This window comes from Tamandua tetradactyla, chromosome 2 (assembly GCF_023851605.1).
Source record: "Tamandua tetradactyla isolate mTamTet1 chromosome 2, mTamTet1.pri, whole genome shotgun sequence".
In the NCBI taxonomy this organism is placed as follows: domain Eukaryota; kingdom Metazoa; phylum Chordata; class Mammalia; order Pilosa; family Myrmecophagidae; genus Tamandua; species Tamandua tetradactyla.
In genome coordinates this window covers 263201-274770 of record NC_135328.1, presented here as the reverse complement: position 1 = coordinate 274770, position 11570 = coordinate 263201, and the positions used below count along the sequence as shown (strand labels likewise).

General features: G+C 34.7%; 1 pseudogene; it reads left to right on the top strand.

Moving 5' to 3' along the window:
- The first annotated feature begins 5122 nt into the window (after positions 1 to 5122).
- LOC143655260 (olfactory receptor 4P4-like) lies at positions 5123 to 9886 on the top strand (annotated as a pseudogene).
- Positions 9887 to 11570: the final 1684 nt, after the last annotated feature.

The following is an 11570-nucleotide window of genomic DNA, read 5'->3' as shown; positions in this document are numbered from 1 at the left end:
CAATAATACTTATTGAAAAATGTCATTATAATAATTCAAAAACCTCACACTTCTGAGTCTGGTTATGGTGTTTGCTACATGTCTCAGACTGCATTTTTTGCCTGTAATTGTTTTGAAAGGCAGAAATGATGTATTATGTAAAATAACTGAGTTAAATCATCATTTAGTGAGAGGGCTTTTGCTTTTTGTTTGGAGTTAGGATTTCCTATGGTGTTCTGGTTTGTGCCTCACCTTTGACTCTGGGTGATACTCCTTCTTAAATAAGGCCTGAGCTTGCAACTCTTACCACCTGTAGCAACCTATTACTGCGCAGTAGTCTTCCTGATATGATTATAAATGTTAAGGAAAGAGAAGCAATCCATAATCAAATGATTAGGTCCTACACTTTCAGTGAATCTGTGTTCCTAGGTTGTAACTTTCACAAATACTTCTCAGATTTTTTTTACCCTATGAAGAATGGTGGTACAGGAGTGGGCATTGCCATGCCCTGAGTTGATTGGGTTCTGGAAAAAGCCATGTAGGTTAGGCTTTGGTAAAGTAGACTCATTGGTGGACAGACATGTGCTAATAAAAGCAGACTGCTCCAAGGGGGCCTATTTCAAAATGCTTACATGACTCCTTCCCTGCCAGCAGCATGAATGGGATATTTCTCTGAAATTCCCAGTGATAATTTGGTGGGACTCCTGAAGGTAAGACTCATAAAAATATGGGGTTTCTGTAGGGCTGGACTTCTAGATGATTTTTATCTATCAAGCTAACTCATGCCAAGTCTATAGAAATTTGTCAAATATCCTTTAAGTATTCCTACCTCAGCCAAGAATACTTAGTGGTTTTTAGCTCCAGGTAAGTTGTGATTTTCTATTTCTGCTTATTTCTACAGTTTCTGGGTAGGGTGTATTAGTTTGCCCTCTGACTTCAAATCTCTGAAGGATCTAGGGGTTGTTGATTTTCGGTTTTGAAATTTATTTCCTGCTGTGAGAATGTGACTGACGACTTCCAAGAATTTTGTGTGTTGGAGTCAAAACTGCTTCATTATTATTTGATTATGAGCATTTTAAAAACTTTTAGCATTACCTATTTCTCAATAACTTACATATTTACCATGGTAAGATTTAAATTTCCAAATATGTTATAAATATGTGTGTGTGTATATATATATATATATAATTATAGGTAGGGCTTTATTTCTATCTTAAATTCATTGTAATCAAAGTTTTGTCTAATCTTACTTCTTTAAAATTTATTGCATTTTTTTAAATAGCTAAACACTTATTTTTAAATCCCATATTTTAATATACAGAGGCTATGTCGTACTGAATTGTTGGATGTATAATTGTATTTGTATCTATGCCTATAAATGCTGTTCAATTGTATCATTCTATCTTTTATAACATTACTAAATTATTTCCTGCTTTACTTATCAATAATTCATATATTTATTCATTTACTGTGGAATTCATAATTCTACTATAAATTTACCAGTTTCTTCATTTAACCTTATACAATTTGCTTCCTATATACTGAGGCTCTAACATTAAGCACTTCTAACTGTCAATGTCTTACAACAAAAGAGAGCAAAATCACATGCCGTACTATACTTAATGAGAATATAACAAGATACTATTTTCAATTGATGTGGAGAACTATAATTAAGCCACATAATGTGCGGTAGCTAGGGCTCTAGGAAGAATTGAAGTTTGACATTGGCTAAATAGAGTATAATGGGATGAGGAAGAGTGGAAATGGGGGATGAAAAGGAAAAAATAATTAAAATAAAATAAGAGAACAGGGACTTGAATGGAGCCATGGGAATTGCCTGCTAGAAACAAACCACTATGCTTGGCTGAGCTCAGTTTCTCTAGGTTCCACTGGCATTCCACACTTTTCACCTTCAAACAAACAAAAAAAACCTAGCAAAGCAAAACTAAATTAAGAAGAAAAATGGCAGTACACTGAGGTATTTTCCTAATTCTATCAGTACCCTAATGTTAGGTGGTACCTAGTAATGTAAAATATTTTGTATAAAAAACAGCCGTGGTTTCAAAGTTTCAAATAGGTCTAATGAAAAATTAAAAACTATTTCCAAATAACTATCCTAATCACAAATATTCATTCTGTGTTGACAACTTCTGATCTTTTATTGTACCTTTTAAGGTGTTTCCAGAAATACTTTCTGGAAAAAAAAAAGACGTAGCCTAGATGTCTACCTTGATGTTCCTAGAAATATAAATTCTCATGTAAGAAGAGAGCAGCATTACAGCTCATGTGTGAAATTGGAGATAAAGTTATCAGAGTTTCAAAAAAGCTCTTCAGTTTTTACAAAATTTGATCTTAGTCAATTCAGATTTTTACTAAGTTTCTCTAGAATATTGTAGCTTGTGCTTATTTTAAGGTGAATTTATTCAGGAAAGTCTGGTTGTTAAATTGAGGGCACATTAAGTTTCTTTAGGGTTTATTTGTATTTGTGAGAAGAAATTTAAGCTTAGTGAAAATATGTGGTTTCATATAAATAACAGACTTTCTTGCTATTATTTGTGTAACTGTGGGCTTTAGTTTCATTATTTTTAGAGCAGGGATAATAATATATACTTCATCAGGTTGCGGTGAATTTCCTTCAACTATTTTGAGGCTAAAATATTAAGTGATATTATGAGTCAGAGCCTTAGAGCATATATGTCATCTAAATATTTTCTTTCCTACATATATATCTACACATTTTACATTGAATCTATCAAATAATTAATCCCATGATTTTTACTTGACAAATGTTATCATTATTATTATAAAGGTGATAAAAACAAAGAAGACATTAAAAGAGAAGATATAAAATTGTACTTAATGGACTTTTATGCTATCCATGTAACCTCATACATTAGCCATAAATCTCACCTCTCAAGAGTCTTCAATGTTTTTCTCTTCCTGTCAAAATATAGTTGATATATCATTTCAAACAATTCTTCAAAGGAACTTTATCTTGGAATTTTTATTTTAAAGTAGATTTTTCAGAGGAATCTCTTTAACTTAAGGTATCTGAAAAGGTGAACTCAAAGTGCTCTCCCAAGACCCTGGGTGTCTGTGCATGTGTGCATATGCACAGGTGTGTGTGTGTGCATGAGAGAGAGAAATGGAAACAGATAGAGACAGTGACAACAAACAGTCAGAGGTGCAAGGAAATTTGAAGATTGTAAGAACAAGAGGGAATGATTTGGGCAGGATAATATTTCAGCATGAGGTAACTTTCTACAAAGGATTCCTAGCAAGGACTTTATAGGCAGTATTTTGAAGGATGTTTTCTACTTGGGTCTTTGTTTTCTCAAATGATAATTAATCATCATAAGGTGAACAGGATTTGATCCAAATGTTAAAAGGAGCTGTGGGTGCACTGTTAGGGAAGCATTCCAAATCCAGACTTGAACTTTCCATCATTTTAATCCTCTAGTTTTTCTACAGCTTTGTTCTACAGATTTAATGAAAAAATGATCTATGTGTTCTTTAACCCAACAGATTCTTCCACATACATAGAGAATAGGTGTGGATAGTTTTAATTAATAGAGAAGTATATTGTTACCCAGTATTTTGAGCATAGAATGAATTTTGACCAACTTCCATCTTTTTCCCCATAACATGAGTTCTTCAACCCTTCACCTGTGGCAGAACAAAAAATCCACAAGAAATAAAGCCAATTGATTGGTGGAAATACTGATATTCATTACTTTATACAACAGTTTGTTCTTCTCGAATACATTTTCAGAACTGTTTGTGGGCCAAATTAAGTTAAAACCATAAGCCCTGTATATATTATAGTCTATATGAATTTCATTTCCTTTTCTCTTGGCATATGTAAATGGATTCAGTATCATTGGTCAGCCAGATAAAGAAGACAGCTCAGAGAAAAAAGAATTGCTCAATGCTACCACCATAGGAACTGGCAGGACACTCATAACTGAATTTAGGTCCTTGTGACCCTTAGGCTACATGTTATTGCACCCTCACTAATACCATTACAGAGCAACAGTGACAACTTCACTAAAGGTGAAAGTCTTCTGGGCAAGCCATTATTTTGAAGAAGACATTGCATAGGGGTCAAGGTGATGGTTTCAATGTAAACTTATCAGCTCCCTTCTCCCAGATAGAATAGCTGCTTCCAACTAAATGTGTTCAGATATGCAGATCATTCTTTAATTTCATTAGTTTCTTTGATGTGGCAAGAGAAAACAGCCTTATAAAGTGTTCCTAAAGAGTTAACAGCAGCCTCTAAAATATGTCTTTATCTTATTTAGGAGAAAGGTGGCACTTTTATATAATAACATCTGATTTCTTATATTTAGACACCCAGAAGTCAAACTGCCTCTGGTTCCCTATTTCTAGACTTTCCATGTCCTGAATGGACTTCAACCCAAACATGCCAAGTAGAAGATGCACTTGAACAGCAATTAATTAAGGCTATTTCTCTGTTATGATGAAAAGATTTGATTTTACTTTTTGCTTCAAGAATAAATATTTGGCATCAGTGGATATGTGTACTATTAACGTGAAATTAAGACATGAAGTCTCTGTAGCATAGAGAAGGGTAGGGATTTGTTTAAATTTATATAGGTAGGTAGTGGCAGAAATAGAGAAAGACGTGTTTTCTTTTACAGGGATGAAAAACAGTTGGAATTCTATTTGGTTGTGGATACTGTAGCATAGATGTGAAAGTCAGAAATCTGGCATTAGATAAAAGCTCATATTTTAGGTATACTGTTTAATGTTGTAATGAAACTAATAATTACATTGGTATAATTAATGAACTCACTTATTCCTTTATTACCTCCTGCATAAAATAAGTATACAAAGAGTATGTACCTACATGTTGGATTGATATCAGCGTTTAAAACATGAAATATAGTTATAAAAGTTTGAGTAAACCATGCTCTCATTAAAAATGATTTGGCATGATAATGATGCACTTAATCTAAAAAGGGTTTAAATGTTTAATCCTATAATCAATCTTCTGTGATTTTCATTGTCATTCAATTTATGAATCTATTCAAAGGTTTAAAATTAAATCTTTAATATTACATTTTGAATTATTTCTGATGAATTGAGCTTCTATTGTGAGTGGTGGATACACCATAGCCTCATGGAAAATCAGATCAGTGTCACTGAGGTTGTCTTCTTGGGGCTGTGGGAGAACAAGCAGATGGAACTGCTGTTTTGTTTCTTGTTCCTTCTCTGTTACTTGGCAGTCTTAATGGGGACCCTCATTGTCTCAGTCACAATCACCTGTAGCCATCTAATCAAGCAATCCATATAGTATGCTCTCTGCTGCCTCTCTGTCTCAGACCTTTCCTTCACCTCCACTGTGGTTTCCTAGCTAATAAAAGATAGCTTCAGAGAGAAAAATAATTTCTTATAGTGATTGTGTGACTAACTCTTCACTGCCCACTTGCTGTCAAGTGAGGAAATTTTATTCTTGGTGTCCATGGCTGTTGATTGCTGTCTTGCCACTTTCAAGCCCCTGCTCTACATGGTCATCACATCCAGCAGAGCTATTGATTTTGGCTCGGGGAATGGGTTTTAGGCACACTTTTTCTCCGCTGCTTGTGGTCCTCAACTTATCTTTTTGTGGCCCTAATGAGATCAATAGTGCATGTGTGATATGAAGCCTCTTTTATAGCACTTTTATTGTAAAATGTAATATAGATACAAAGCAGAGAAAGAAAAAAGCAATAATTTTCAAAGCACACTTCAAGAGAGTTCCAGAACAGATCCCAGAGTTTGTCTGGGCTACCATTGCACCATCTCAGATTTTTCTTTCTAGCTACTCCAAACATTGGAAGCTAGAAGGAATATTAACATAGTGATTGAGCAGTCAGACTCATTTGTTAAATCCCATCTTCTCTCTTGTATCTCCTCCCTCTCCTTTAATCCCTCTCTCACTCTATAGGGGTCCCTGGGGAATGCCCATTCTGACACTTTCATGTGGAGAAGGATGTCCTTCCACACTGAAGGGCAGGAAGATGTAATCAACTGATACTCCTAGAGAGGCTGGTCCCTTTAGGTTTCAGGATTTATCTGATCTAAGAACCCTCAGGGAATTGTATGTTCCAGGAAGGCAAACTGAGTGCATGAAACCTTTGTAGAGTCTCAGTTTAAGTTCCTGATGCTCTTAAGGGACAACAGGAGGGATGCTGATTGAGGTTTAGCAAGCTATGACCAATAGCACCATCTAACTGCCATTAACTATTGACCATTGCCTCTTTTGAAACTGGTCTGCAAAAATATTCACATTGTTAGTATCTCAGCTATGGTCAATTCAGGAATGGTTATGGCTACAGCTTTTCTTGTCATTTTGGCTTCTATATGCTCTTACTGTACAATTTTAAGGAATGCCTCTATGCAGTAGGATGGAAAACCTCTCAATCTGTAGCTCTTACATAATGGTTGTAGCTTTATCTCCCTGTGTGTGTGTATATATATATATATAAATATATATATATTCTAACTGCTGGTAGTGAGAATAAGGACAAGGAAATCTCCGTGTTTTACACTGTGATTTCTCTTTGCTGGAAGCTCTCATCTACACCCTGAAAAATGTGGAGATAAAAATTGCTGTGCAGAAAGGATCTTCTCAAATGCCATATTCAGAATTAAAATTAATAAAATGGGCGGGCCGCGGTGGCTCAGCGGGCAAGAGTGCTTGCCTGCCATGCCGGAGGACCCCGGTTCGATTCCCGGCCCCAGCCCATGTAAAAAACAAACAAACAAACAAAATATAATAAAAAACAAGAAAATGTTTAAAGATGTTTCCCTTTCTTCCTCCCTTCCTTCCTTCCATCCTTCCTTCCTTCTCTGTCTTTCCTTCCCTTCCTCCCTCTCTAAAAAAAAAAAAAAAAAAAAAAAAAAATTAATAAAATGGTATTCATTGTGCCTCCAATCCTGTGCCCCAGGATAGTCTTAGAGAGAATGTATCAAGAGTTTAAGCTTTCTTTTGAAGTGGGACTAATCAACCACTACCCTATATGGGTCAAAATTCTAATTACTGTTATTTGTATAGCAATCTGTACTTTAAGGGGCCTAACTAATTCCAGGGATTACCATTTGGATTTGGAGAATGTGAAGAATATCTTAAAATGCAGCATTAATCATGTCACTCCCATATCCAAGAATCTATCGGAAGACGCTTTTCCCCAAAATAAAATCCAGCCTTCTGTCATGTTGTTCGAAAATGTCCTCAAATTGGTCTAAATCTACTTTGCTAATTTAGAACCCACTGCATAGGAATACGATTTTACACAATGATAAAATGTGCTCCAATCAAGAAGAAATGTTTCAAATACACACTCTCTATTTTTATCTATGGTTCTTCTCAATTTGCTTAATTTTGATTAATCTCAGTTTTAGAATTATCTATGAAATTGGGGTAATGCATTCTGTAAAGGTTTTGTAAGATTATGTGGTCTATGATACATGGAATTTTAGCATGTATCCATTAGCATAATGGAAAAAAGGTTAATATTTTCCTATTACCCTACTTCTTTGTTTCCCTTCTCTAGAATGTTTTAATGGCTACACTGAGGCTCTCTCCATTCTCTAAACCTTACACAATGGCATCTCTGGGCTTGTTGTTGCCATCTTTTCTGCTTAGGATGCCCTTCTCCTAAAGTGGACAAACCATGTCTTACATACAACTTATACCCCATCTTCTAATGTGCTATTAAGGAGAATTTTGCACACCTATCAGTACTCCACAATTATTTGCTTTTTTCTCCCCAATACTATATGGTCAATTATATGTAATTTTATCTTAGTTCAAATTATATAATAGTGTTTATTCCTTATGATATTTGTTTTCCCAGTTTGATTGAAACATATATTATATTCTATGTCATGTATTTTTTATATACCTCTTTTTCTTAGCAATGTGATTGGCACAAAAAAAGACCTAAAAAAATACTTACTGAGTTGAATTAAAATATATTGTCTCTTTTTTTAATGACTGCATATACTTTTCACTTATACAGAATATCCTTTATGCCACTTACAAACACATATTAATAATGAAATACATGATGTCTGAAATGCCACATATTTTAGTATCTACACAAGCGCCTGCCAGGTATATAATGAATCTTAGCAGACTATCAGCACTTATACTGTCTTTTTATTTCTTTAATTTTTGCATTAAGGAGGCACTGTTATTCCAATGACTCCTCATACCTACATCTCACAAATCACATAACACACCCACAGCCTTAGCCTTTGTTCCCGTATCTCCTGACATTTTTTTCAGTCCAGGCAGCAGAATGACACCATCTTTTCACACAACACTTTTATGACTGTGTCACTCCAGCCTGGCAGCCAGGGGAAGGTTGTAGACACAGTGAAAACAATATATATCTTCAGTGCCAATAATTCCTTCATCATAGTTTTACTACTAAAAGCTGTTCCTACATCTAACATAACTTTTCCTTTTCTTGAATCCATGGAAACCTCTTGAGTATTGGAGAGAAAAAGTTCTGTCTATTCTACATTTAATTGTTTCTGCCTTGTACTTCAAAATTTGGTTTGGTTTGGTTTAATATAGTATTTTCCTGGGAGTATTTAGATATTTCTTAGTGAAGAAAACTGTGTGTATGTGTACATATATGTGTGTTTAATGAGTGTGTCTGTGTGTATGGATGGAAGGACTTAGATTTTTTGAGGAAGAATCTGTGGGAAGAGAGCAGAGAGAATGCTATGCTACAAAACCATGAAACTTTTATTACAATTTATTTTAAAGGTCACAAATTTTATTGGCATAAAGTAGGTTGAAAACATGTGAAGCCTACACTAAAAAAATCAATTGATCTATTTTTAATGATCTATTTCATTTTTCTTTCTAATGCTCATTTTCTAGCCCTTAGCAAAATTTCTGCTAACTGAAAAAACACCTGATAGATGAATTGATACAATAATTTTATCAGTTGTTTGGCTCAGCACAGAAGTGTAAGCACCAAGTTAATTAAGAAATAGTTTGAACTGTAAATATGCAATTTTAAAATTCTGTTTAGAATTTTAAATTCTGACTAGGAAATATCTTTTGGATTTAAAATATTTAATATCCATCACACTAAATATTAATACAGGAATAGACTGGCTTATAAACACCCATGTTAAAGAGTCGTATTATTGAGGTCTCAAAGTCAGGTACCACCTCTGCAGAAGAGGCTTAGTCTTGGCCAGAACAAGAAGGAAGTGTTAGAGACAAAATTAGAGAGTCGATCACATGATTCTACATGGCATTTTGCCTTGGTCATGCATCTCCTACTCATTATTCTTTACTTCATACTTACCTGTCTCTAAATTTCTACTGAGAGGAAATATGCAGACAGGTTTATAGTATTCAAAACTCTCTGAAAGAACTTGTGAGGTTTATGATGTTGTTGAAATATGTCCTAAATATATCAGTCATCTTAATTTCAATAGTTCTTTCTTTCTTCTGTACATAAACCATCATATTTCTCAGAAAATTCGATTTTGAAATGTTTCTTAGGCCACCCTTTTCAACTAAAAGTGCACAAGAGATTTTTATTTATATTGTGATAGTTTTTTTTTAATGTGCCATTATCTGAATTGGGTCTACCAGAAGGGAAATTGGACTAACAGTTCTTTTTCCTAAGCCTCTTTATTCAAGGAACTTGGAATATATCAGATGAGTATACAGGGTCTTGAGCCAGGCTCATCTTTCATTCCAGTTCGTATATTATAGCTCTGGCAATTATAATACATTCTCTCATGCAAGAGTTGTGCTGTGCATGGTGCGTTATCAGGCCATGCTTAGTTCTGGAGTCATATTTTCATTCGCCTTGAGATATTTACTAATTGCTCTTGCAATTTCTTCCTTGACCCCCTCGTTGTTTAAGAGTGTGTTGTTGAGCCTCCACGTATTTGTGAATTTTCTGGCACTCTGCCTATTATTGGTTTCCAACTTCATTCCTTTATGATCCAAGAAAGTGTTGTGCATGATTTCAATCTTTTTAAATTTGTTAAGACTTGCTTTGTGACCCAGCATATGGTCTATCTTTGAGAATGATCCATGAGCACTTGAGAAAAAGGTGTATCCTGCTGTTGTGGGGTGTAATGTCCTATAAATGTCTATTAAGTCTAGCTCATTTATTGTAATATTCAAATTCTCAGTTTCTTTATTGATCCTGTGTCTAGATGTTCTGTCCATTGATGAGAGTGGTGAATTGAAGTCTCCAACTATTATGGTATATGTGTCTATTTCCCTTTTCAGTAATTGCAGTGTATTCCTCACGTATTTTGGGGCATTCTGATTCGGTGCACAAATATTTATGATTGTTATGTCTTCTTGTTTAATTGTTCCTTTTATTAGTAGATAGTATCCTTCTTTTAACTGTTTTACATTTGAAGCCTAATTTGTTGGATATTAGTATAGCTACTCCTGCTCTTTTCTGGTTGTTATTTGCATGAAATATCTTTTCCCAACCTTTCACTTTCAACCTATGTTTATCTTTGGGTCTAAGATGTGTTTCCTGTAGACAGCATATAGAAGGATCCTGCTTTTTAATCCATTCTGCCAGTTTATGTCTTTTGATTGGGGAATTCAGTCCATTAACATTTAGTGTTATTACTGTTTGGGTAATACTTTCCTCTACCATTTTGCCTTTTGTATTATATATATCATATCTGATTTTCCTTCTTTCTACACTCTTCTCCATACCTCTCTCTCCTGTCTTTTCATATCTGACTCTAGTGCTCCCTTTAGTATTTCTTGCAGAGCTGGTCTCTTCGTCACAAATTCTCTCAGTGACTTTTTGTCTGAGAATGTTTTAATTTCTCCCTCATTTTTGAAGGACAATTTTGCTGGATATAGGAGTCTTTGTTGGCAGTTTTTCTCTTTTAGTAATTTAAATATATCATCCCTCTGTCTTCTTGCTTCCATGGTTTCTGCTGAGAAATCTACACATAGTCTTATTGGGTTTCCCTTGTATGTGATGGATTGTTTTTCTCTTGCTGCTTTCAAGATACTCTCTTTCTCTTTGACCTCTGACATTCTAACTAGTAAGTGTCTTGGAGAATGCCTATTTGGATCTATTCTCTTTGGGGTGCTCTGCACTTCTTGGATCTGTAATTTTAGGTCTTTCATAAGAGTTGGGAAATTTTCAGTGATAATTTCTTCCATTAGTTTTTCTCCTCCTTTTCCCTTCTCTTCTCCTTCTGGGACACCCACAACATGTATATTTGTGTGCTTTATATTATCATTCAATTCCCTGAGCCCCTGCTCAAATTTTCCATTCTTTTCCCTATAGTTTCTGTTTCTTTTTGGATTTCAGATGTTCCATCCTCCAGTTCACTAATTCTAGCCTCTGTCTCTTGAAATCTACCATCGTAGGTTTCCATTGTTTTTTATGTCTTCTACTGTATCTTTCATTCCCATAAGTTCTGTGATTTGTTTTTTCAGACTTTCCATTTCTTCTTTTTGTTCATCCCATGCCTTCTTCATGTCCTCCCTCAATTTATTGATTTGGTTTTTGAAGAGGTTTTCCGTTTCTGTTTGTATATTCAGAATTAGTTGTCTCAGC